We start from the raw sequence: 26,111 nt of genomic DNA on the forward strand, positions 1-26,111 counted from the left end.
CATTGTGTAAATGTACCACAGTTTCTGTATCCATTCCTCTATTGAGGGACATCTGGGTTCTTTCCAGTTTCTGGTTATTATAAATAAGACTGATATGAACATAGTGGAGCATGTGTCCTTATTACCATTTGGCAGATCTTCTGCGTATATGCCCAGAAGAGGTATTGCTGGGTCCAATTTTCTGGATCTTTAATCTTGGGTGATTTACCTCTCTATACAGGTTATCATGACCCCCTCACCCCTTTCTCATACTCTTGCAGCCATAGAACAAACTCCTAAGCTTAGGTTGACCACTCTTTTTCTGTGATTCCAGGACACACTATAACCCCTAGCTTCCACATGACAACCCGGTATGTTTAGCCTGGCAGCACTTTTGTATTAGTTGTTGAATTTTTCTCAGGACACCAATATGAATAGTTCAATAACATATTTCCATCACCCAATGGGTGCATAGTCATCTTTGACTGTGCCTCCAGGTTCTTCTCTGGGCACTCTCCTGGATAATCTCAATTCTCTAAAACTGATGCTTGGTTTGAGAGTATCAAATCTTAGACACCTCTAAAATAAGGTCTGGATTCAGTACCCATTAGAAAATGGCTCTAAATAGCCAGTTAATGACACATTAAATCCAAATATTTTAAAGGAACCTTGTACATACTTCCAGTGGTCTGGGAAATGGAAAGTGATCCCTTATGCCCAAACGTTTAACTATCTTTGCTCCAACCACATTCTCTGTTCTTCTTGTCTCCCAAATCAGCTTCTCTTAGCTGTGAAATCTACAACCATTGGTCCAGCTAACTAACCACCTTCTTTCCACTGCATACTTGTCTCTATACCTTTCAAAACCCCAACCACCTCCTCAACTTCCTCTTCTCAACAGACTTCCCCAGAGTTTACTTGTTCAATCTCTCCAGATATTTCTCCTCTTCCTCTGCCAGCTGCAGGCTGCTCCAATTATCCTTTCAACCCTGCCACCACTTGCTCTAAATCCACAGTCAGTACCCATACCCCACAACAAGTCCTTCTCCCTGGATGCCTAACCCAGTACCAGTCATTCCTTTAAGGGAAGTTCCTGGGGTAGATAGTCGAAACATAGGACATGTTCATTTCTCACTAAGTGAACATTCTCAAGTTGAAAACAGACTGGAATCCTATACCTCTAACTCCTCTACCTTTATTAAAGAATTCCATTATGTTACTCAGTATGATAGCATGACTTTCCATGATATTCATATTATTCTCACTAATAATTTACTCCCTGAAAAACACAGGCAAGTTTGGGAGTAGGCTAGAATATATACAGATGAGATTTATCAGAAAGCATTCAACATATCCAATTAGATCTGAGACAGTACTTGACCACGATCCTCAATAGAATTATAATTCTACAGGTAGTATTTTTGCCAAAGATAGATTAATAATCTGCCTCATGGCCAGTCTCTGGGGGGGGGGCAGACTTGAAACCATTAAATTTTGAAAAACTCCAAGAAGTTATCCAGGACAAACAAGAAAAAAGCCATTTCAGTTTTTAGAATTCCTTACAATGCCCCTATTACAATACACTAATCTAGACCCTGAAAACCTAGAAGGTAAGAAACTCCTAATGACCTACTTCTTTTTCCATAGCTACCCTACCATAAAAAGCCAAACTTAGATGTTTAGAGAGAGGATCGCTAACTTCACAGGCAGAAGTCTTTGTTCTGACCTTCAAAGTGTACAGAGAGACAAAAACAAAAATATCATATAATGGCAAAGGCTGTGCGACATAACCCAGCCACTGCCCTGGACTCGTGGTCTTCTAAGGCTCAGAGACAACCAGGCTCCTGCTACAAATGGGATCAAAAAGGTCATTGGGTAAGTGCTTGCCAAAAGGGCTAGTTGGGTTCTTTCTCTAGCTCCTCCATTGGGGGCCCTGCATTCCATCCAATAGATGACCATGAGTATCCACTTCTCTCTCTCTTTCTCCTTCACACACATCCATTTCTATACCTACTCCTTCATTTCTCATTCTCCTTGAAGACAAAGGAGACAAGATAAACTGAAGAATAAATTAAGTCATTATTAAGAATGGAGAAATTCTAATTTCAGTGGGCAAGAAAAATGAGAATAATTTATGTGATTATTTTATTTAACATAACTTCACTAGATTATACAATATATTACCTATATGAGAAAATATTTGAGATAAATATAAATTAAATATATCCTAGCTTAGGAAAATAGACTTTCTTGCTTTTATTGAATAATAGGCCTGATTGACATATTTAAGATTCCTTAAGAAATAAGAGCTGGATAACAATAATTAACTCTATATAAATAGAACTTTCAGAACTCTTGTTTGATTTGCTTTCATTTCTTTTTATTTATTTATTTTTAAATGTTATGTTGATTAGCTTTTTATTTTATAACCTGATCGAGTGGCTTTTTAAAAATAGTTTGCGTTTATTTTATTTATTTTTTTATTTTTTATTGGATATTTTCTTCACTGAAATTTCAAATGCTATCTTGAAAGTCCCCTATACTCTCTCCCCACCCTGTTTCCCAGCGCACCCACTCCAGCTTTCTGGCCCTGGCTTCCCTCTGTACTGGGGCATATAATCTTTGCAAGACCAAGGGCTGTCCTCCATCTTTGATATTACTCTATTAAATATTTTCTGTTTGTGTGATAAAACACCGTGACAAAAGAAGCATATATATATAAAAAAGTTTAGTTTGGCTTACAGTTGTATAGGTATGTTTCCATGATGTGGAATGATGCAAATATTCTATTTGAAGATTACTTCAAACCAAAGAAGGAAAGAATGTGAGTAAATTAAAATCTGAGACACTATGAAAAGACCAGATCTAAGAATAATACGAATGGAAGAAGGAGAACAATTGCATACCAAAGACTCAGAAAATATTTTTCACAAAATCGTTAAAGTAAATTTTGCTAGCTTAGAGAAGGTGATGCTGCCAGGTGTGGTGGCACATGCCTTTAGTCCCAGCACTCAGGAGGCAGAGGCAGGAGGATTTCTGAGTTCAAGGTCAGCCTGGTCTACAAAGTGAGTTCCAGGACAGTCAGGGCTATACAGAGAAACCCTGTCTCGAAAAAACAAAAAATAAAAAAACAAAAAATAAAAAACAAAAAACAAAAAACGAAAAACAAAAAACAAAAAACAAAAAACAAAATAAAACAAAAAAGAAGGTTATGCTTATTAAGTTACACATAACATATAGAACAAATAGATTTGATGAGAAAATAAAGTCCCCCTTACCACATAAGAATCAAAACACTAAATATACAGAACAACAAAAACAACAAAATATTAAAAGGTGCAAGAAAAACAGACCAAGTAACATATAACCGCAGGCCTAATAGAAATACAGCCAACTTCTCATTGGTGTCTCTACAAGCCAGAAGAGCCTGGGCAAATGTCCTGTACACTTGAAGAGATCATGGATACCAGTTCAGTCTTCATTAATGAGCAGAACTTTCAATCACCAAAGATGGAGAAAATAAGATATTCTATGGTAAGTTCATATTTAAACAATATATATCTAGAAATTCTGTCCAACTGAAGGTGATTGAAGGAAAACTCCAACTCAAGAAGGTTAAATACCCCCATGAAAACACAAGAAATAAATAATCCTATACCAGCCAAAACAATAGATGGAACATACATACACACACACACACACACACACACACACACACACACACACACACAAACACACACATGTATACACACATGCACATACAAAAACACTCACAGAGTTAGCACCAAAAGCAAAAACAAAATATTCAGGAATTATCATTGGCCATTGATATCTCTAAATATCAATGAACTCAACTCACCCCAAAAGTACACAAACTAATAAAATAGATGTGAAAATAGGATTCATCATTCTGCTATATACAACTAACAAATACACCTCAACATCAAAGATAGATATGTCATTAATGTAAAGGGTTGGAAACCATTTTGAAAGCAAATGGACCTGAAAAGCAAGTTGCTGTACACATTTTAATTATTCTAATATACAAAAATAGACTTTAGACAAAAATTAAACAATAAAGATGGAGAAAGATACTTTATACTCATTAAAGGGGAAAAATACCAAGACAACGTTTCAATTTTTAACATCTATGCCTCAAATGCAAGGACAACTACCCTTATAAAAGAAATCCCAGTAAACTGTGAAAACACATTAACCCTCAAACACTGATAGGAGGTAGAAGGCATGATTCCCTTTCTGTTAAATGTGACTTAAGACTAATTAGAGAGATGCTGGTTATCAAAAACATATGAGTGTCACTATATATTGTACCCTTAGAAATATCTTGTCATGAACATCATTGTTGTTCATGGGCAACACTGCCATGTAGAAATATTGATGCTTTTGACCCTTGGAAGAATTCACTTAACTTTCAGATATTATGAAGCATAATAATCATGGAGAAGGCTTTTTGGTCAGATACATATTAATTCTTTTCAGTCCTGTATCTGAAATATGTGGTGTTTAGTATTAGGAATTTCTTCAAGTTTTGAAGCAACCTAAGGCAGAGGCAATATATTATATTGTTCTGAGAGTCTCTTGGACACTGACCAAAAACTCAAAATGAAGAGCCCTTCCATAGGAATATATTTATACATCAACATATTAATATTTATATATGAGTGTGAGTCTATGTTTTCTTATGAATTCCTTTGCTCTGTATCTTACATATTTTTGAATTTTGATCACAGCTCAGAAGCCGCATTCAATGAAGCCTGGCAATATAATTTGAAATCAATATAAGGTTGCAAAATATTACATCCAAAGAGATTCACCAAAATTTAGTAAAGTGTGTGTGTGTGTGTGTGTGTGTGTGTGTGTGTTTAGTGGTATTTAGTGTTGGGCATATTTTAGGGCCATCTTATGTTCCTATGCATACTAGGTAAGCATCTACTTACATCACAAGCTAAGTTGAAACCAAGAAATAGAAGAAATAAATGGAAATTATGAAATAATCAGAGAACAAGTTGTTTTTCAATATGTAATTGAAAGTAATAAAATTTCATTGATGAAATACATATAATAGTTTTACATTAAGATTACAATATACATGTATACACACATATATTTCAAGTGGTAGTCCTTCATAATCATAGTGAATGAACTGTAAGTTCATTGTGTGATGCTGCCTGATAAAAATGGAATTTAATTTATGCTTCTTCTATTATTTATCAGCATGTCTCTTTCTATGAAGTCTTAATGATCTGATTTCCTCCCACCATGAAATACTGAAGTCTTCTAACAATCACCATGTCCACATGCTTTCTCTAGATTTGACATCCTCCTTGAAAAGTCTTTAAATAAAATTTAATGTTTCAGATGCCTTAATGAGAGGGGAAGCTCAATGTGTGCCCAAAACAAATCACAACACAGAACTGTGAAATATATAAACTGTATCAAATGCAGTGATGAGCAGATATAGAGATCAGCTCTGAGGCAAAAGAGATAGTTCTTGAGGCATCCTGATTTCTGCATCCCTCAAAGGTATCAAAGAATTTCCCTTGTTTTATCTTTTGAGCTGTTCTTAGCTATAACACTCTCACTCAAAGGAAGTATGAATTTGACAAATAACATGCCAAAATATTTCCTTATTTACATAATAATTTCAAAACTACCTGTGAGATTCAGTGGAAAAATAGTTATGATAATATGACATTAACTTATAGGCTGCTGTTAATTGATCTTCACGGCGTAACATTTCTAAAACACATCCATTTATATAGGATGACACTCTGAAGGGAAGCCAGGGTCTGTGTTTTAATTCTCTCGATTTAATACATAGTACATCTTAGCATCTCATTGTGACTCCTAGAGCTTACTGTTTTAAGGGAACCATTAATGTTTTAAAGACTACAAGATGATTGTTTATTTCTTTTGAAATGATTCACAGTAGATCCAATGGGTCCAGTACTCATAATCCAGGTATTTCCTTAGTTCCCAAGATTAATATTAGTTTTTATCCTCTGCAGCTCAAAATGTCCCCATCAAACCCTTTTCACCAATGCACAAATAACTATCATTGTATGATAATCTGAATGAAAACCACTTGATTTTTTTCCTTTGTTTACCAACAATAAATTAAAGTCACTGGGGAAATGTAGATAAGATGCCTACCATATTGGATTGGAAATAAAGTTACTAGTTGAAATAGTTAAAAACAAACAATAAATAAATACATACAAAATAACAATAAAACATATGGTCTCAAAATTAAGCAAATGTTATAACTTACCCACATAATAATTTTAACCTAATATTCTAGAAGTGATAGCCTTATTTTATACATTTGTAAATTCTGGACATATACATTCAGCCATTTATATGTTGAAGGCAGCGTATTAAAGTGCCATATCTTTATGCTAAGCCAAATTTACTGAAAAGCATTGAACAAACAGGAAAATAATTGTTTATTCTTAACAAAAAAAATCCTTTTAGGTTTTTGTTCTTACCAAACTCTTTCATGAGTGATTTCAAGCAGTATATGAACAATGCAAACTTATCAGATTTATAAGGTTTTGTGTTCTTTGGCAGTTATGAAAATAATTAACATGAGATATCAATGAAAAAGACATGGCAATATCAATGCTCTGTTTTAAAACTGTCATCTAAACAGGAACAGAGTGCCTGAATATATGATGCTTTGCATATTTAAGGAAGGCCGAGTTTCTATGTCTTTATCTATCTTTATCTATCTATCATCTATCTATCTATCTATCTATCTATCTATCTATCTATCTATCTATCTATCTAACTATCTTCTATTTACTTATTGTTTTCAATATATCCCAGTTTTCCCCTTGCTCTAATGCTCATAGTACATTTCACATGCCCTCTTCCCCAGATCCACTCACTGATACCCTATTTCCCTTCAGAAATGAGCAATGCTTCCAATAAGGCTAGGTATAAACACTCATATTAAAACTGGATAAAGTAACCCAGTAGGATAAAAAGTATCCAAAAGGCAGACAAAAGAGTCAGAGATACACTGATTCCCAGAGTTAGGAGTCCCATAGAGAAACAACAATCTAACAGCCATAACATATGTAGAGGACCTAGCGCAGACCCATATAGGTTTTATGATTGCTACATCATTCTCTGTGAGCCTCTATGATCTTTACTTAGTTGATATCTATAGGCCATGTTTTCAGGTGTGCTCAACCCCTATAGCTCCTACAATTCTTCTTTCCCACTTGGGCTTGTTTTCTCACACTCCAAGATTTTATTATCCTACAATAATACTTTCCAACTTGGGAACTCTTTCCCTGCTTAATATTTACCAGTGGGTCTCTGGATTTGTTCCAATCAGGTAACAGCAGAAGACTGTCCCATGAGGATTGCACTAGTAACCAAATTATGAATATATAAGAATATCGATAGGACTCATGTTATTGATTATGTTTTTCTATCAAAGATCTCTGAGCCACCTAGCCTCAGATTCTTGGCTGTCCAGGCATTGTTAGACATGGCATCCCTCAGAGTATTTGGTGTTTTGAATACACTTATCCCATATGGGGTGGTACTTAAAGGATGTATAGTATTGTTGGAGGAAGTATATCACTGTAGGTATATGATTTGGAGCTCTCTTGTGTTTATGCTCCATTCTCATAGCTGCCTGAGGATACTGAGTCTTCTCCTGGCTATCATTGGATCAAGATGTAAACTTCTTGGCTCCTTTTCTAGCACTGTGCCTTTTTGTACGTTGCCCTGCTTCTTGCCATGATGATAATGGACTGTACTTCTGATCCTGTACTGCCCAATTAAATGTTGTCCTTTATAAGAGTTGCCTTGTTTATTGTGGCTTTTCACAGCAATGAAAACCCTAACAGGACATTAGTTGCTACTAGATGCTATGGTATTGCTGTGATAGGCCAGATCATGATTTTGTTTGGAGAAATGTATATTTGGGACTTTGGATTTGGAAATACATAGAGTGCTTTAGGTGAGACATAATGGGCTATCCTAATATGAGTATGGAAGACAATGCTGAGGGTGATTTGAACTCTGGAGATCATCCTTATGATGTTTTGATTAAGACTGTTGTTGCTTTTGCCCTGTCTGAAGAGTCTGCCTGAGGCTATAGTGAGGAAAATCAGATCAACTGTATTGACAAAGGACATCTTAGGAAGTACAGTTTGATCTAGTGTAATAAACTTAGAAAGGGAAAATATAAAATGTATGGCTTAAGTAATAAAATGGCACTAGAAAGTGCAATGGAGCTAAATTCTATGTTTGAGGAGATTAACAGATTAAGGGAATCATAATTTTGAGACAAGTTCTCATCCAACCAAGCAAATTAAAACCACCACATAGTATGGGCCTCAAATATAACCAGTCATTTGTTGAGCACTCCCATGTGATCTATGCCTCCTTAAAGGCACATCTTACAGGCAGAATAAATTATAGGTTTTGCAGTTGGATGGTATCCCATTCTGACCTTTGAATGCATTGCCATAGATTGACAGTTCAGGCACTGAATCCTCTACTGTTAGGATTCCTTATGAGTATCACCACTGAAAGAATCCTGAGTGCTTCTACTACACTAGGTTACCATATCACCCCTGAAATGCCTTCCAATTCTAATCATTTCTACCCTTTATTTTCTTTCATTTCCCTTCCCCACCTGATTCTTCCTGTTTCCTTCCACTCCTCCCAGATGCCCCAACCTTTCCTCACCTAAGATATATTCCCTATCCATTTACTGTCAGAATGGCCCATTCCTACAAGAGGCAACAACCAAACACTACAAGGCAAGATACAATAATACATGATGTAACCAGTCTAGACAGGGCAAAACTAGAAGAGGAAAAGAGACTCAAGAACAGGTAAATGAATCAGAATACACTTGCTCTCACTATTAGAAATCTAGCAAACACATCAAGATACTAGGTGCAATGTATATACAGAGGACCTGATAGAGATTAATGAGGCCCTGTACTTTGCTGTTTCAATCACTATGAGCCCATAGGAGCCCTACTTAGTTGATATGGTGAGCCATACATACCTGGTGCCCTCTATTCCTTCTAACTCCTAAAACTGCAAGTTCCCAAGAATCACTAAGGAGAATAACCTGGGTTTAAATCATATGCAAAAGCAAAGAACAGTTATTCTGCCAAAATCTAGCATGAAAAGACTTACCATTCTCCAGGATGGAGACAAGGGTATGTCTTTTACAGGCACAATTTAGTGGTGATTAGGGGACTCACAGGGAGTAGTAGGTGACCTTTTCCCTGGTGTTTTGGCTCTACTTCTAGGGGTACAAGTATCTCTGGGATAGGCTAGGATTGTAGGAACTTTCCAGGGGGAGCCTAGAAACTTGTTGATTCATCCTAATTGTTATTTGCCTCAGGCCAGATGACAAGGCTGTGTTACTCCCAGTAATTGACTTCTCTACACTTGTCCAGTTCTAGAAATAAAAACTTAGGTCTAGTCTCCTGAACTGTCATCACATACCCTGTCATGGAGTCAGTGTAGCTTGCTCCTCTCCAAGTCTTTCCTTCCTCTCTTCCACTGGATTTCTTGGGGGAACCTTTGAGGTAATCAGATGATCTGGATGGAAACCTCCAATTTAAAATTTCTCTGCACAATCCCTGGTTGTGAGCCTTTACATTCACTCCTGTCTCCTACCAGAGGAAACCTCTCAGATGATCAATCACTAGATAAAGCACCAAACTGTGAATAAAACAATATCATTATAAATCATTCATTTAATTTATTTTTGCCAGTCATCTTTGGTTCTACCCAATGTCTCAGGTCTATTCAGTCTCCAGTATTGCCTGGCACAATTTGACAATTTTACTTGGAAGTGTGGGAATCCACTGTGTGGCTTTACATTCAACTATTTAAAATATATTTGTGTTTCAACATCTTTTAAAAACCAGTATATAGATGATTTATATACTTAACTGTCTATTATGAACTTATTTTTCCACTCAATTTTGCTTTATAATTACATTTTTTGTATTTTGCACATATAAATATAAACATATTAACACACACACAAATACTTAGATGTAAAGGGTTATTATGCCATAAGCAGTTATTTATTGTATGGAGTTGTGCCAGTCATATTGAAAAAGTACAACCTGAAAGTTTGTTGTTAGTTGATAGTAAAAATTATTCATATTTTCATAGAAGGTAAAATTTGTTATTATTTCTTCTACTATTCTTCATTTTTTCTTCTTTTATTAGATATTTTCTTCATTTACATTTTGAATGCTACCCCTAAACCCTATACCCTCCACCTGCTCTGCTTCCCAACCCACCCACTCCCGCAAATATAGAAGTGGATACTCACAGTAATCTATTAGATGGAACACAGGGTCCGTAATGAAGGAGCTAGAGAAAGTACCCAAGGAGCTAAAGGGGTCTACAACCCTACAGGAGGAACAACAATATGAACTAACCAGTACCCCCAGAGCTCTGTCTCTATTCTTCATTTTTGAAGGAAGTATTTGCTTATTCATATTGTCTATTTATATCTTTGAGCATTTTGACTAATTATATATTCCATTGTATTTTTATTTAATAACTTGATAGATTTCCAATAAAAGATTTTACATACCTTCTAAGTTCTATAATATATTAAACTCATTGTAATGCATTATATTATACACTATATATTATATAATGAAAGGTTGCCTCTTTTGTATAAGGCTACCCAGGTTTTTAATTAAAATACCCTTTTCACTGGTATATTAAAAGAAATCATAACAATAGTCTCCATCTTTTAGAGATAGCTCTTCATATTTTTGATGAAATTAGAAACTAAATTTTCAAATTAATATAAGATATTTTACAAACCCTCCAAAAATCAAGTGAATTAACTCTATATCTAGCATTTTGACATATATCAACTACAATCAAAGAATATTTGATTATCATTTTTATAGTTAACAACAAAGGCAACATAGAAATGCCTGGAGGTCCTATGATTCAATCCTTCCACATCTTATACATTTTACTGAGCATCTATTCTTAAATTAACAATTTAAAATCTGGTTGAAGGACTTATAGACTAAGTTGTATCAATAAATTATTAAAAATGGGAATATCTTTGATGCTTCTCTCTCATACCATTGCAGATCACTTGAATCATTGTTGGCTTCCAATAAATATATGACAAAAGCTTAATTGATGACCATCCTCCCTTCAGTTGCTTTGATAAAAATGCTCAGTGAACCTCAGCTTCTCTGATTCTGTCTCAGTGAATCTTAAATCTCAGAAGTGACTGATAACATGGTGCCATGGAAAATGCTGTATTGTCTCCATTATTATACAGAAAGAAAATGGAAATTACCTACTTCTGGAAGCACTTTCTCTGATCATTCTATACTGCCAGTTAATTGTTCTTGGTTTGAAGGACTATTGCTTTTCCTGTGTGCTTTCATCTATATGCTAATGCACATTATCCTCTGTTTAGTTGGCTTAGTGCTGGGAAATTCTGACATTCTACCCTAGTTTCCTGAATCTTAAACTTCTTTGAGCAAGAGAGCATTTATTTTTGTACAAGTAAGAGCTTAGATGAACTAGTGGGTGAGACTATTTTTGAAATATAATCCTTTCTTTCATTTCATGATCAATGTTGTTTGATATCTTCCAAGGCTCAAATCTTAATAATTTAGATCAAATTGTATGGACTGCCCATAAACTTTGCAATCCTGTCTGTCTCTGAAAAAACAACAGCTTTACAGAAACAATAAACAAAGGGAAATACATTTTGCATGTTTCTGTAAGCTTGTTTCCTAAGGTTGTAGAATTGCAATATCATTTTGAGACCTCTAAGATTTTCTGACATTTGGTAGAAAGTCTCAAGGTTAAAATTTTTTCAATGGTACTAAGATGGTTTCAGTTTTTGTTCTCTCACTCTTTCATGAATAGACAGTTGTGTTTCCTGGAGGCAACATGATCTATGAATTCACACAGATTTTTTTTGTATTGAATTAAAGAGTAGAATCCAGGAGACAATAGAAAGAAATATACACTCTAAAACAAAGTCAATTTTGACACTTTAGAATTACTACATTTTATGGTTTGAATAAAAATGATACCAGATGTACATTCGATGAAGAGTCAGTTCTCACTTAATGATGCAATTAAAAAATAATTCAATCAATGGGTTAATCTATTAAAGAATAATATTTTATAGACACTATTAAAAGGTAGTAGAAAGTGAGTTAATGGAGGTATGAATTTGAAAAATATATTTTGGAAGGTAGCTATGCTCACTACTATACTGACAACGTCAGACCAAAAAAGTTGTATTTTATTGTTACTCTGCCCAACCTTTCTTGGCTGCCATTAGGTTTTCATTGTCATGACCTTCTGTCAGGAGATTTGAACTCTTCATAGTTCAAAAAAAATAAGCCATTTGATATTTGTCTTAAATATTTAAAATTGTAAAAATAAATGAATACTTTAAATTTCTTTTTCTCATCAAAGTGATAAATAAGATATATTTTTGTTAGCAATGTTTTTAGATTATAATAAAAGTAGTTAACCATTTATATTTATGGAGCAAAATATGTTTATATATAATATGAAAAGAATTAAAATGTTCTGAAAAGACTGTAAGTTTATTTACTTATCATTTTTGTCATGAGACATTTAACAAAAATGTTATATTGAAACATACAACACTATTATAATCATCTTGTTCTGCAATAAATCATGGAATTTATTCTCTATAAATAAAAACTTTTATAACTTTTGATCTTAAAATCTCCATTTCTTCCTTTTTTTCTGGTTGCTCTTTGTTTCTGTAATATCAATCTTTAAATTACACTTACAACTAAGTGCCAGTGGTTTATGTATGTGTGTGCTTGTATGTATTCGTGTCTGGCTTATTTCATTTTGAAAATGATCTTCAGGTTCATTATTATTAGCATAAATGACATTTTTCCTTTTTGTAAGAGTAAAAATATTGCATTGCAATATATGCAAAACTGTCTTGATTCAGCCATCGACTGGTGAACACTTTGATTTTTTATTACTTTATTATAGTGATTAAGCCTACAATGAAAATGACTGTATTTATACCTATAGCACTTTAATTTTATGTGGACATATATTCTAATATGTAATTGTTTTTATTAACATAACATTTGATTTACTTTAATGTTTTCATATAATTTGGAAGTAAATAATTCCAATAGACAGACAATATTACAGAAGGAAAAAAAGAGATGATGGGGAAGTGCTACCAAGAAACCTTTGGGAAGTGAATACACATGTTCATGTATCTTGGTGAAAATGTCACAATGCAATATGTGATCTTAGCAATACAATTCAAGTAATCAAGCTTTCTGTTAAACTCATAGAGTTTTACCTAGCATATTATGTTTTTCTGTATTTTGTTTAAAATTATGCATTTCTGTTTTTTTCCCAATATATTCATGAATCAATTAACTTATTTTGTATTTGGTATTTGGGTGTGCATGCATATGTGTTATGTATTTGTGTATGTATGTATGTCTTTGTATGTGGGTGTGTGCTCGTGCCACAACTTTGTGTGTGTGTTTGTGTGTGTGTGTGTACCTTAGTGCCATTCCTTAAAATTCTTTATACCTTATACTGAAATACAGTCCCTTGCCTTGTTTTAGAACTCACAAAATAGCCAGAGGTGAAGCTCCAGCAAGTATGAAAGATCAATTTGTCTCTCCACACCAGACTGTCGCACTATAAAACTTCACTGACTTATATAGTAGTCATGATTTTCCATTTGTTTTATGATCACATATAATTAGAATTAGCTGTCATTAAATAGCACGTTTATAAATATATACATGTAGGATTGTGGGCCCACATAATCTCTGCCACGGGGCACAACTGATTGGTGAGGCAGAATGTGGGGAGTTTGACTGCTCTGGGTGGGTGTTGGGGCATCCTTGAGTGATCACTCCGTTAGTGAAAAAGATCTGTCAGAGACATGGAAAAGCTGGAGCTGGCTGGGGGCAGGGGCAGTTGGAATTCACCAGGCTTTCTATGAGCAGAGGGTTAAGGGGTTCCCAGACTCTTGGACATCCAGGTGCTGCTTGGAGTTGCAGAAGAGTAGAGAATGGTGTCGGGGATACTCAGGTTGGGGACAGTGTCTAGGCCCTGGGTAGGAAAGTGGGGAAGGGGAGCTCCAACAAGTCCCAGCAGAAAAGACTATTCTTAGCTTGATGGCTACTGGCTTTGTGGCTGTTGTGGCTGGGAACCCAGAGAGGCCTTCTTGGAGAGATTAGACTGTGGCTCTGTAGGCGAAGGACTTCTTCAAGGCTCCCCATGAGGGGAGATTGGTAAAAAGAGACAGTCCATGGTTCTGAACACTTTATTGCCATGTAGGAAAATGAGTGTGTAAAATCATACTCAGGTTCGGTCTGAGATTAAATAACTTTTGCAAGGAGCAATGTCTGAGGACAAAAGCTTCTTGGACAAGCCCTCCAGGCCTCTAGGTACCTCATTAACATGGAGAACTCTGTTTTGGGCCTATATGATCACAGGTTATGTCTCTTTTTTTATGATAAGCATGGCTCCTGTTCCAAGTCAGGAATCTAGAAGGGAGTTGGGAGTCACCTAAGCCTCAGGTGTGTAATCATCAAGTCACTGGTTCTTGACATGCTCCATCTTACCAAACCTCCTGGCATGGTTTTACGTGCCCCCTCCACGTCCCACATGCCAATTTTATATTATTTACCATGCTAAATATTCCACAATTTATTCATCTGTAGCTATTATTTTGTACTTATTTGGGACACAGTCTAATGTTTAACTGTTTTAGGATTTCAGAGATTTATAATTCAGTTATCTGTATTTGTCCAGTGTTTTAATCCATATTTTTAACAAGAAAGAATATATTTGTACTATTATGTGAATAAATATGATTATTTTTCAAATCAGATTCACCATTATGGACATCTTGAAGAATTAATTCAAGGTTTCTTACAGGCCCATGTACACAATATTAATTTATCTTACACTAAATCCACACCAGAAATTATTAATTGTAGAGATTATTACTTCAGCACCTTTGTCAAAAATTTTAAGAGTTCTCTTCAGTGGCCTTCTGTCTAGGCTGTTACTTTTGCGGAGTTAATGAATTGGGGGATAGGTATTGTCACAGATGCTTTGTATGTCCCTCTTTCTCAATTGTGACTCTGCAGTCATCAATGTCACTACAAAATTAGCTTTCTTGTCCATCACATTCATTAGACTTCCACATGGTTTCTCGTGGAAGAATTGGCCATTGATAGATAGCCACATGGTCTCTAGTATTAGCACATGGAGCAGCATTGTCTGGTGGCAGCAAGGTCCATGGACACCATCATAACCTGTTTTGGTAGCACGGTCCAAGAGATATCAACCCGGCCTCAGGTAGTTACATAATACACTCACATCAACATGGCCCTTTGTATTGGCAACATGGCTTAAGGCAGTGGCATAACCCATGAACATTTTCATTGTCTTTTGTAGTAACCAGGGCCAGGGACATCAACATGGACCCTGACTGCAGTAAGGCAACAGGCACACTCATGGTGCTCTGTGGCTGCATGCACCATATATATCAATGTGGCTTCCAGAAGCAACCTAAACCATGGATACCAATGTGGCCTCCTGTCATAGTCATACTGTGGACATCCATCTGGCCTCCAAAGGTAGCACAGTGCTCAGATATTCCCACGATCTCCATGGACAGTCCACACCACAGACATATACACAAACTGTGGCTTCAATACTGTCTGGGGCAGCAGACAGAAAATTCTAATATGGAGCATAAAGGTCTTTAGGGAAGTTTCCATCCAGAAAATGAATGGCCCTTCATTCTGGACATCCTGTCACTGTCAAAACAAGAGTGATCACAAGATTTGTTGATGAGTTACCATGGGAGATAAAGGCTACTTGATAGTAGTAGACTCCTATGGCTTATCAGTTATGACCTATGTGCTTTCAACCTGATGACTGAGATACTGCAGAAGAGTATTGATTTATCATTTTGTGATGCAATAGTGGCTCTGTTTTTTTTCCATAAGAAAAAAAGATAGAACGTATGGAAAGATAGAACGTATTTCTATAAGTGTTCTTTGTTTTCGATTTTTTTTTTTTTGTATTTGTTGTTGTCATTGTTGTTATTGTTCCCAAGCTACCATGGCTCTGAAGCCTCTTTTAGGCAGCCATGTTGGTTGTTACCCTCCACTGCTTCCAGGGGTCTTTCAGACTACTCAAAGTTCATTGGCAAGTGCCAGAGGCTACTGCCATCTTTGTTTTCTCCATATTTTATTCTGAATTAGTTACAATTCCATGGTTCTGATAAAGAGAAATTCATCCACTTGTAAATAATTAAATTTTAACCGAAACCCTTAGCAATCTAGTTCTGTAAACACTGTAGCTTGCATGGATTAGATTTGGGGATTATGCTCTGATAATTTTTCTTAAAACATTATATTTTGTCATATATGAAGAAACATACAGGTCTAAAATATATAGGGGACACTAAAACTTCAATAGCAAAAATAAATAGAACTCAATTTCAAAAAAAACAGTGATACTTCTAAATATATTTCCAAGTAGAAATATCCATTTTCTTTTCTCTTTCTATTGGTTATTTTATTTATTTATATTTCAAATGTTATTCCCTTACTGGATTCTCCTCCAAAAGCCCCCTATTCCATACCCCCTCCTTATTTCTTCTCTGAGTGAGCTACCACACGCACCCATCCATTCCTTCCTCACCACCCTAGCATTCCCCTATGCTGGGTCACTGTGTCTCCACAGGACCAAGCGCCTTCCCTCCCACTGATGCCAGAGAAGGAAATCCTCTCCTATGTAAGAAGCTACAGCAATGGATCCCTCCATTTGTACTCTTTGGTTGGTGTTTTAGTCCTTGGGAGGTCTGAGGGAGGGTCTGGTTGGTTGATAATGTTGTTCTTCCTAATGGGTTGCAAACCCATTCATCTCCTTCAGTCCTCCCTCTAACGCTTCCATTGCAGTCCTTGTGCTCAGTTTGATGGTTGTCTGAGACCACCCACATCTGTTTTGTCAGGCTCTGATAGAGCCTCTCAGGGGAAAGCCATACCAGGATCCTATCATCAAGTGTTTCTTAGCATGAACACTAGTGTCTGGGTTTGGTGTATACAGATGGGATGGATTCCTAGGTGGGACAGTCTCTGGAAGGTCTGTTCTTCACTTTGTGCTCCACTCCTTGTCCCTGCATTTTCTTTAGAAACGAACAATTCTGTGTTATTATTGTAGTCCCATTTCTCAACCTGGTGCCATGCCTAAACTCTGTATATGATTTCTGTAGGTTCTTTCTCCCCTTTGTTGGGTTATTTCAGCTAATGCCATCCATGTTTGGTCCTGGGAGCCTCTTGCTTTCCTGGCATCAGAGATTTTCTATTGGCTACCCCCAGTTCTGCATTACCCAAGCTTCATACCTCCATTCAATTTTCAGACATTTTATGGTTATCCATGTCTACTCCCATACCTGATTCTACCACTTTTTTCTCTTACCCTCCTACTCTCTGCCTCCCAAGTACCTCTGTCCCTCTAACTCTCAAGATTATTTTCTTCCCCCTTCTGTGCAAGATTGTAGTATCCACACTTCAGTGTCCTCTTGCTTCTTCTTTGGTTTCATATGGTCTGTGAGTTGTAGCTTGGGCATTCCTTGCTTTTGTTTGTCTAATATCCACTAATAAGTGAATACATACCATGTGTTTTCTTTTGACATTCAGTTATTCACTCATGATGATATTTTCAAAATCCATCCATTTCCCTGAAAATTTCATAAAGTCATTGTTTTTAATAGCAGAGTAGTATTCCACTGTGTAAGTGTACCACATTTTCTGTGTCCATTCTTCTGTCTTGGGACATCTGAGTTGTTTCCAGCTTCTGTCTGTTAAAAATAAGGCTGCCAAATCAAAACCAAGGTAAAATATTACTTCACTCAAATAAGAATTTTTATTTTCCAAAAGAAACAACAAAACAGTTCTCTTTGAAAGAGGGAGAACCTGATATAACTGTCTCTTGTGAGGCTACGCCAGTGCGAGGCTACACCAGTGCCTGGCAAACACAGAAGTGGATGCTCACAGTCAGCTATTGGATGGAACACAGGGCCCCCAGTGGAGGAGCTAGAGAAAGTACCCAAGGAGCTGAAGGGGTCTTCAACCCTATAGGTGGAACAACAATATGAACTAACCCGCACCCCCAGAGCTCGTGTCTCTAGCTGTAGATGTAGCAGAAGATGGCCTAGTCAGTCATCATTGGGAAGAGAGGCCCCTTGGTCTTGCAAACTTTATATGCCCCAGTACAGGGGAACACCAGGGCCAAGAAGGGGGAGTGGGTGGGTAGGTGAGCGTGGGTGGGTATAGGGGACTTTGGGGATAGCATTTAAAATGTAAATGAAGTAAATACCTAATAAAAATTGGGAAAAAAGAGAAAAAAAAAGAAAGAGGGAAAAAAATACCCTCCCCCAAGAAACCACCCCCCCAAACCAGAAAAACAATGCCAATAACAAACCATAACCAAACCAAATGTAGAATTACAGTGTGCAGTCCAAATGCATTCATCTATAAAACATCTCTGCAGCTAAAGTTCTTGAATAAGAACAGGTAGCAGAAAATTTGTAAGAGCCAAAATCTCATGGAGTTTGTTGTTTGTATAACTTAGGAATGTCAGAAGCAACATCTATAAAGTCTCAAAAACATGCTTTTAACCAGGCAGTTGGTAGAGCATGCCTTTAATCCCAACACTTGGGAGGCAGAGGCAGGTGGATTTCTGAGTTCCAGGCCAGCCTGGTCTACAGGGTGAGTTCCAGGATAGCCAGGGCTATACAGAGAAGCGCTGCTTTGAAAAAAAAAAATCCATTCTTTCCTAAACATGTGATAACAAAGCATACAAGGACATCAATAGACATACTAAAGTGGACAGGTGAAAGCTTTTAGTTTTCTTTCTTTCTTTCTTTCTTTCTTTCTTTCTTTCTTTCTTTCTTTCTTTCTTTCTTTCTTTCTTTCTTCCTTTCTTGTTTCTTTCTTGCTTGCTTGCTTACTTGCTTGCTTGCTTGATTTTTTTTTGAAATTTCTACTTAATTCATTACTGTGGTCTGAATGTGATAGGGCTGTTCTGAGAATATATTGCTGAGTGATTTGATCTGTTCTCTGTCTCTTAGCTACAGGTTTAAAATTATCTGTTTATGTTGACATTGTTTTGAATATGGTTATGTTTGTGTTCCTTGTTGTTGTATTCTTATAGGAATCTGATGAACCCCCTTCCTCCTTCTTCATGCATACACAGTACTAAAATGGCTGTTAAAGTCACTATTAGCATGTACAATATCTTTACTAGCTGATGGTATTCAAGTAATAATTCTTTGCTTTCTGATCTGATGAATATGAGAGACTATGGTGCTGTTTCATACTCCATAAACATACAGACTTCCATGATATCTTCTTGAGCATGATAGACTTTGCCCCATAAAATCATGAGTAAAGTAAATTCTCTCTATTTACATTGCTTATGCCAAGCATTTTCTCACAGCAACAAGGAAAATCACTAATGCACAATTTTCTTAATATGTAATCTACTCTTGCTATATACAATATGCAGCATATCAAACAGTTCCCCAAGGTCAATCTGTGATTCTATTTATTCATTCAGATACATTTCTGATTTCCTCAAGTCTCAATCATTTCTCTTATCACTTCATTATGAGTCTAATACAACTGATTCAGCAGAAATAGCTCTTACTAACATACCAATTCCTTCTATTTTGAAAATAAATAAACAACATATTCAGTAAAAATGTTTTCTTTGATAACAGTGTGAAAGTATGATCCTATTTCTTGCTTTTTAAATGAAACAAGTCCCATTAATACAGGTCTGCCAATACTTCACTTTCTGATATCCTTTTATAGTTGATTTTTATCATAGATTCTCTTTGTTTTATATGATTCCCTTCTAATGATAAAAATCATCTAAAAAATAACTTTTTATAATTAAAATCTGAAATTAAGCTCACAATTTCTTTGATTATCTCAAACATTTAGATGTAAAAATGTCTGTTTCTTTGTTCTATATAAACCTATACTGAAACATATTATTTCAATATTCTTTTTTTATGTGTGAATAAAGCCTTCCAATCATTTATCAGCTGTACTCTAAGACTGATTTTCAGAAGCTGATGCAGACTGAATGTAAAAATGTATAATATGCCAAACTTAAAATACCTCTGTACACATGTAACATGTTTTCCCAGTAGAGGGAGTGGAGCTCTTACATAAAACTGACAGGTATAATTTTCATATTTATTAAGTCCCAAATGGTGACAATCATGAATGGCAAATATTCTTATGGTTATTCATAGTTTTATGAGTACCCCTTTTCTGCTAGAAAATATGAACAGTGAAAATAATAGTGAGAAACAAGTATCATTAAGTTTTATGTTTCTCAAGCAATGTAAGAGTGGTCTATTATGAATTATTTAATCTTAAACTATTCATAGAATTAATGCATTCTGGTTCATTTCATTATCCATTGAATTTCCAATTGAATATTTATATATTAAACCAGTGCTTTTAAACCTTGACAACATATTTAAATATAGTCATACTATATATGACCATATATATAACCTACCTATATAATATATATGACAATATGTAACATATATGTCTTTAAACACATCATATATGTATTTAAAGACATATATGAAACTTTAAATTCCCATCCTTTCTAAAATTCTAGATATTAGCCAAAATGTGTCACCAAATGTAGGAGATTATTAACAGTATTATAGATACAGTTTGTCCTAGGTCACACAGCAAAGAAGAGCTATAATTGTCTAATTTGTCCAGATAGAATATACTTTTCTATTTATCTGAAGGTTGTTCATGAAACAATATCTCATAATTTCTCAGCACTTACAGTCTTTCCATAATTAATGAAGAAAGTACAGGTGTTTTATAATACATATTTTATTACAGTGAGAAAAAAGTAAAGCAGTAATTTACAATATCTGCAAATACATTTAGCTCACAAATCAGTTTTGTCATCTTCAGTCAATAATCTCTTCATTTTAGTTTCAAATGACACAACACGATCATCTAGAAAGCAGGACAGCAAAGCAGCTTGTGATATGTGATTTCTGTCACAACACAGTTCTATTTCTCTAGTAATGACAGCTAGATGCCCAACAGCTGCTAGCATCTTAGTTGACATGTATTGACAAAAGGGTGGCAGGCAGAATAAATAGTGATTTTAGGATGGGCCGAAATGAAGCATAGCTTAATTGAGCAAGTTTTTGAATCAACACAATACTAATGTACAACCAAGATTTTTCTTAACAATCACAAAAGTATGATAGAACATGTGAATATTCTCAGGGCCAGTAAGATATGTGAATCTGTTATAACATGTGGTAGAAGTTGTCAACTATTTACCTACCATTTAAGCACATCCCCTTATGTGTGGTTTTTGCTTCAAATATCCTTACAGTTGTGAAAATATTTTGTTTAATCTTTCTGCATTTTTTCCTGTATTAAGCAAATAATAAATAAAAGCTAATTGCATTTCATTTAAACAATAGCATGGAATATTCCAAAAATCATGCCGGAATAGTAATCTTTTAAACTTTTCATGTTTCGTCTTGTTGATGATAATGCTGTATCTTTCACATGATGGTTTCAGTTTATCTTAGTGCTTTGTCTCTTTGACAAGGAACACATCCACAGACTAGGTAGCTGACAGCAGTTACTCACAGGGTTACAGATGATAGGTTTTGCTTCCAAACACGCTCCTGGCACTCTGTATTGAGAACGATTACTTTGATTGTTATGGGTTTGGATACTGAGGATGGAGTTCTGCCAAGGAAGCAATGATAGTTCATATTACATTTAAGCATGCACAATACTTTATATTGATGATATTACTGAAAAATATATTGTGTATTTTCCTATTAAGATACTAATATAAAACCAAAAAAGTATTCAAACACATAAAACAACAGCAAGATTAATTGAGGAAGGCCATTTTCAGTGTAATCAAGCTATCACAAAAGAATATACTCTAAATAATATGAAAGTTACATTTTTTGAGCATATTTTTTAATTAAGAAATTTTTCCTGTCATTTGAAAACAAAACTCGTAGAGTTCATTCTAGTTCAATGAATCAACTGATGAAAACTACTTCAGAAAGTAGGATTCCATATCTGTCAACTTTTATTACTTTGTCAATGTTTCCTTAAGCGAACTTCTGTACATGACAAACTATCACTTCCTTTCAACTATGATTCCTATGGGTTCATATTGACAATATTTATTCATAGGAAGCTCATTACATAGTGACTGTGAGTTCCCAAATAAGAATATAAATCTGTATTGTGACAAATACCATGTTTCCCTATAAGATAAAAGGAAGGAATACTGCTGAATGTTGCTGATAGCATTCAAATTTTCACAGTAGCACTGTCAAGAAGTAACTCTACCTGACTTTCAGAGAATTCCATTCTACATTCCTTTAGATTAAATACATACTTGAAATGAATGGTATTTATTCTGCTGAGATACTGTCCTTTCCTTTGCTACGGCAATATTGGCTTTCTGACTTATCGTTTTGAACACATTATCTCCAAAGTCTGTGCTGTGCACATAGGAGACAACCATAACCTAATGTATTCATACTTCCAGACTGTGTCAGAAACCTTGTTAACTCCAATTCACTTCAATACCAAACAAAATTATATATGGTGATGTGAACACTAATTTTTGTCAGTTTCTAAGTATTGGAGAGTCAAAAGCAGAAAGTAACATTTCGTTTCAATGAACATTGTTTTTAAATTTTAATGAAAAGTTAAGTTGGAAGAAAAGTATGTTTTTGATAATTCTGTTCACATTACATAAGTAATTACTTTAGATGTGGTTTTCATTTTATAAGTCAGCGTGTAAAAATGGGTAGTTAGTGATGATAATGATTTTTGACAGTAAAAATCAATGGTCCTAACATAGCAAGTCTTACAAACTTTGTGCATCATTCCCATTCCCTAGAAAAGAGTCAACAAGTGGTCCATAAAACTCAATAACCAATGTGGTTATTTGAAGAACCAAAAACATTAAATTAGTTATTGTCATGAAATTTGAATTTTTTTACAATACTGTAAAATATAGTGTTCATACTTAGGATCCCATAAATTTCAAGTACATCCAAATCTTCTGAGTTACAACTCTCTTTTGTAGGGATTATTAACCACATATTTTATAGTGGATCTATAGATCAAAAATATGTATATGAAAATGACTTCAAAATATCATGTATGTCCCAATATTGTTTTACAAAGAGGAGTATGAAAGAAAAAGATATTATTATTTAATCTAGTATGTAATTGCAACTTTATCACAGAGAACTTGCAAAAAACTTCACAAAAACAAGACTAATGACTTACATACAAATGTCTCTAAATCTCAGACATTTTTTATTAAATTAATACAGCCATTCTAAAGCTGTTGGGCATTTCATTGCACTTAATATTTTTACTATAAAATATATTTTCAATGCACTGATCAAGCAGAAAAATATTCCTTAAACATTCATACCTTCCTCATCACTTGAAATTTATTTCTACATGTTATAATGTACTCACATGTACACTTGTTTATATTCATACACAGATATACTTATATAGAAAAACAAATATATATATAATAGGCTAGGATCCACATGTGTGAGAGAAAACACTGGTTTTTTTCTTTTTAATATTTTGTAATTTTGCTTAATTTACATGTTTTAAATTTATTCATTTTTCTTCAATTCTGTGATTTCATTTTCCAAATACAGAATAATTCATCATATATGTTGATGGAAAGTTTGGTTTATTTTATTTCCTTGCTATATAGTTAATAAGGTAACAGTAAAATATGAAGGTATTAAGCCATCCCTTAGAAATACTATCTTTTTTTTACAATTAAAACTTTATAATTTTGACTAATTTATTTGCAAATGAAAAGTTCTTTGACTCTTCAGTTTTGTCTGAGTCTTTAGTTTTTGTATATCAATTTTTTTCTGTTCTCTCATAAAACCTTCGAGTAATAGTATATTCAATTATGCAGAACTATTAATAGCTTCTTATATTTATGTATGTATGTATTTATTTATTTACATCCAAATGTTGCTCTGCCACAGTGTCCCTCTTCATTGCCCCCTCTGTTTTTTCTGTGAGAGGGTAGGCCCCTCTAAGTTATTACCCCATCCTGGTGCATCAAATGTCTACAGGATTAGGCACATCTACTACTGCAGCCAGACTATTTTAATACCCTTGTGAAACTTTCAAACCTCTATGAATTTCTTTGAATGAATGTGAAAAGGAAACAGTTGAACCTAGCCTTTTGGGTAGATAGAGAAAAATTATATAGTAGAAAGTGTTGCCTAATAGTTGGCTCCAGTTCTTGGCAGTGTCCATATACTTATAGTAACTACTGGGATCAAGGCCTCTATCTAGTTAGAGCTTTTTTTTGTGGGGATCATCTGACTCACTGAAGAAATTTCCACCTTGTGGCTAGTAGTGGAAACCAGAAACAGTGCACGCTTAACTCTTAGCTTTCTATAGTCTCTGCGTTTCTGATACAAAGCGGTCTTACCTAATTTTAAGAATGAGAGAATTTCATGATGTTTTTACAAAATCATACTTGTTCTTTATATCCATATGTACTTGAAACTTCCAACTGAACATCTGCATTGTCTTTCATTGTTATCATGTCAGTGATGATGATTTTATAGCTTTCCTCAGTATTTTTCAGGTAGAGTACACTGCTAACTGTGATACCACTCTGTACAAATGTTTGTTTGGGACCAGGGGAGCCATGGAAGGAACTGTGAAGAGCAGGCCTGTGGCAAGAGTCGGGTCAAGGAAATCCAAACGCTAGAAATCTCCTCCTGAGTTCTGAAGGAATAGAATCCTCTGCAAAACACACTCCCTGTGTCTGGGCCTTCATGTCTCTAAGCATGTAACTTACCAGCCATACCCCACCTCTGCCACTTTTGAGGTGGTCACAGAGACTTATGTTCAGGTTATAGGGTAGCTTCTCCATACTTTATAAAGTCATGTCCAGAAAACACCTGGAATACCTCTTCATGTAAATAAGGCATTCCCAGGACGTAAGCCCTGGACAGTGTCCAGTGACATATACTGAAGCCTGTGCCCACTCCCCAAAGGTTTAAGTACCCTTTGTTCCCCACAGTTAAAGAATGCTCAATGAAGTCTTCTTCTGGAGAAGTCTACTTCTTGTCTTGCTCACCAGTTGCCTGAGGTCTCCATCCTCCTCCCCTCCTGGCCAGCCTTTCTGCCTATCCTTTCCTCCCAGGCCAAAAGTCTGATTATCCCTTTAAGGGAGGGGGAAAGGAATTGGAATGACATGCTTGAACTTATTCTTCCTTATTCTGAACTTACTCGGTATTTGTACCTTTTGCCTGATATCTCCCGTATATTCCCCCTCTTTGCTCTGGATCTTTCTACTTTCTGCTTCTGTATTATCATTTGAGATTCTTCATGTCACCATGATCTTACTGTTTGTTATCTCTTGCTGATCTGATTACTGTGAATTGTGTAATCCACGTTAACCAGGGTGAGGTGTCTTTCTCTGTGTATTTTCTTAAAGCAATTCATATTTACTTAGAAAAATATTCCACTTGCTGTTGTTTTAAGGAATACAGAGTTATACCTATCATGGTTCTAAAAATGAGAATTTAAATACTGCTTACATTTTCATTGTTTTTTTTTTGGACATTTGTATATATAAAGAAAACATTAGGTTTCTCCACAGCAAGAAGTTTAACATGTATGTATTTGTGAATCCACAAAAAGAATAATATATCAAGTTATAAAAAAAATTATATAACTGAGTAATATTTGTCTGACCAGCATCAAAGTGCAGCTTCAGAATCTATACTAGTATGTATTATGTATGTATGTGTGTGCATTTCTGTTTTTTGTTGTAAGCTATGAAATAAGTGAACTGAATTATAGAAATCCTAGTCTTTTTTTCCCTCTTATTTTTTATTATTATTATTTTCTTTATTTACATTTCAAATGCTATCCAGAAAGTTCCCTATACCC

This window comes from Mus pahari, chromosome 9 (genome assembly GCF_900095145.1).
Source record: "Mus pahari chromosome 9, PAHARI_EIJ_v1.1, whole genome shotgun sequence".
NCBI lineage: Eukaryota > Metazoa > Chordata > Mammalia > Rodentia > Muridae > Mus > Mus pahari.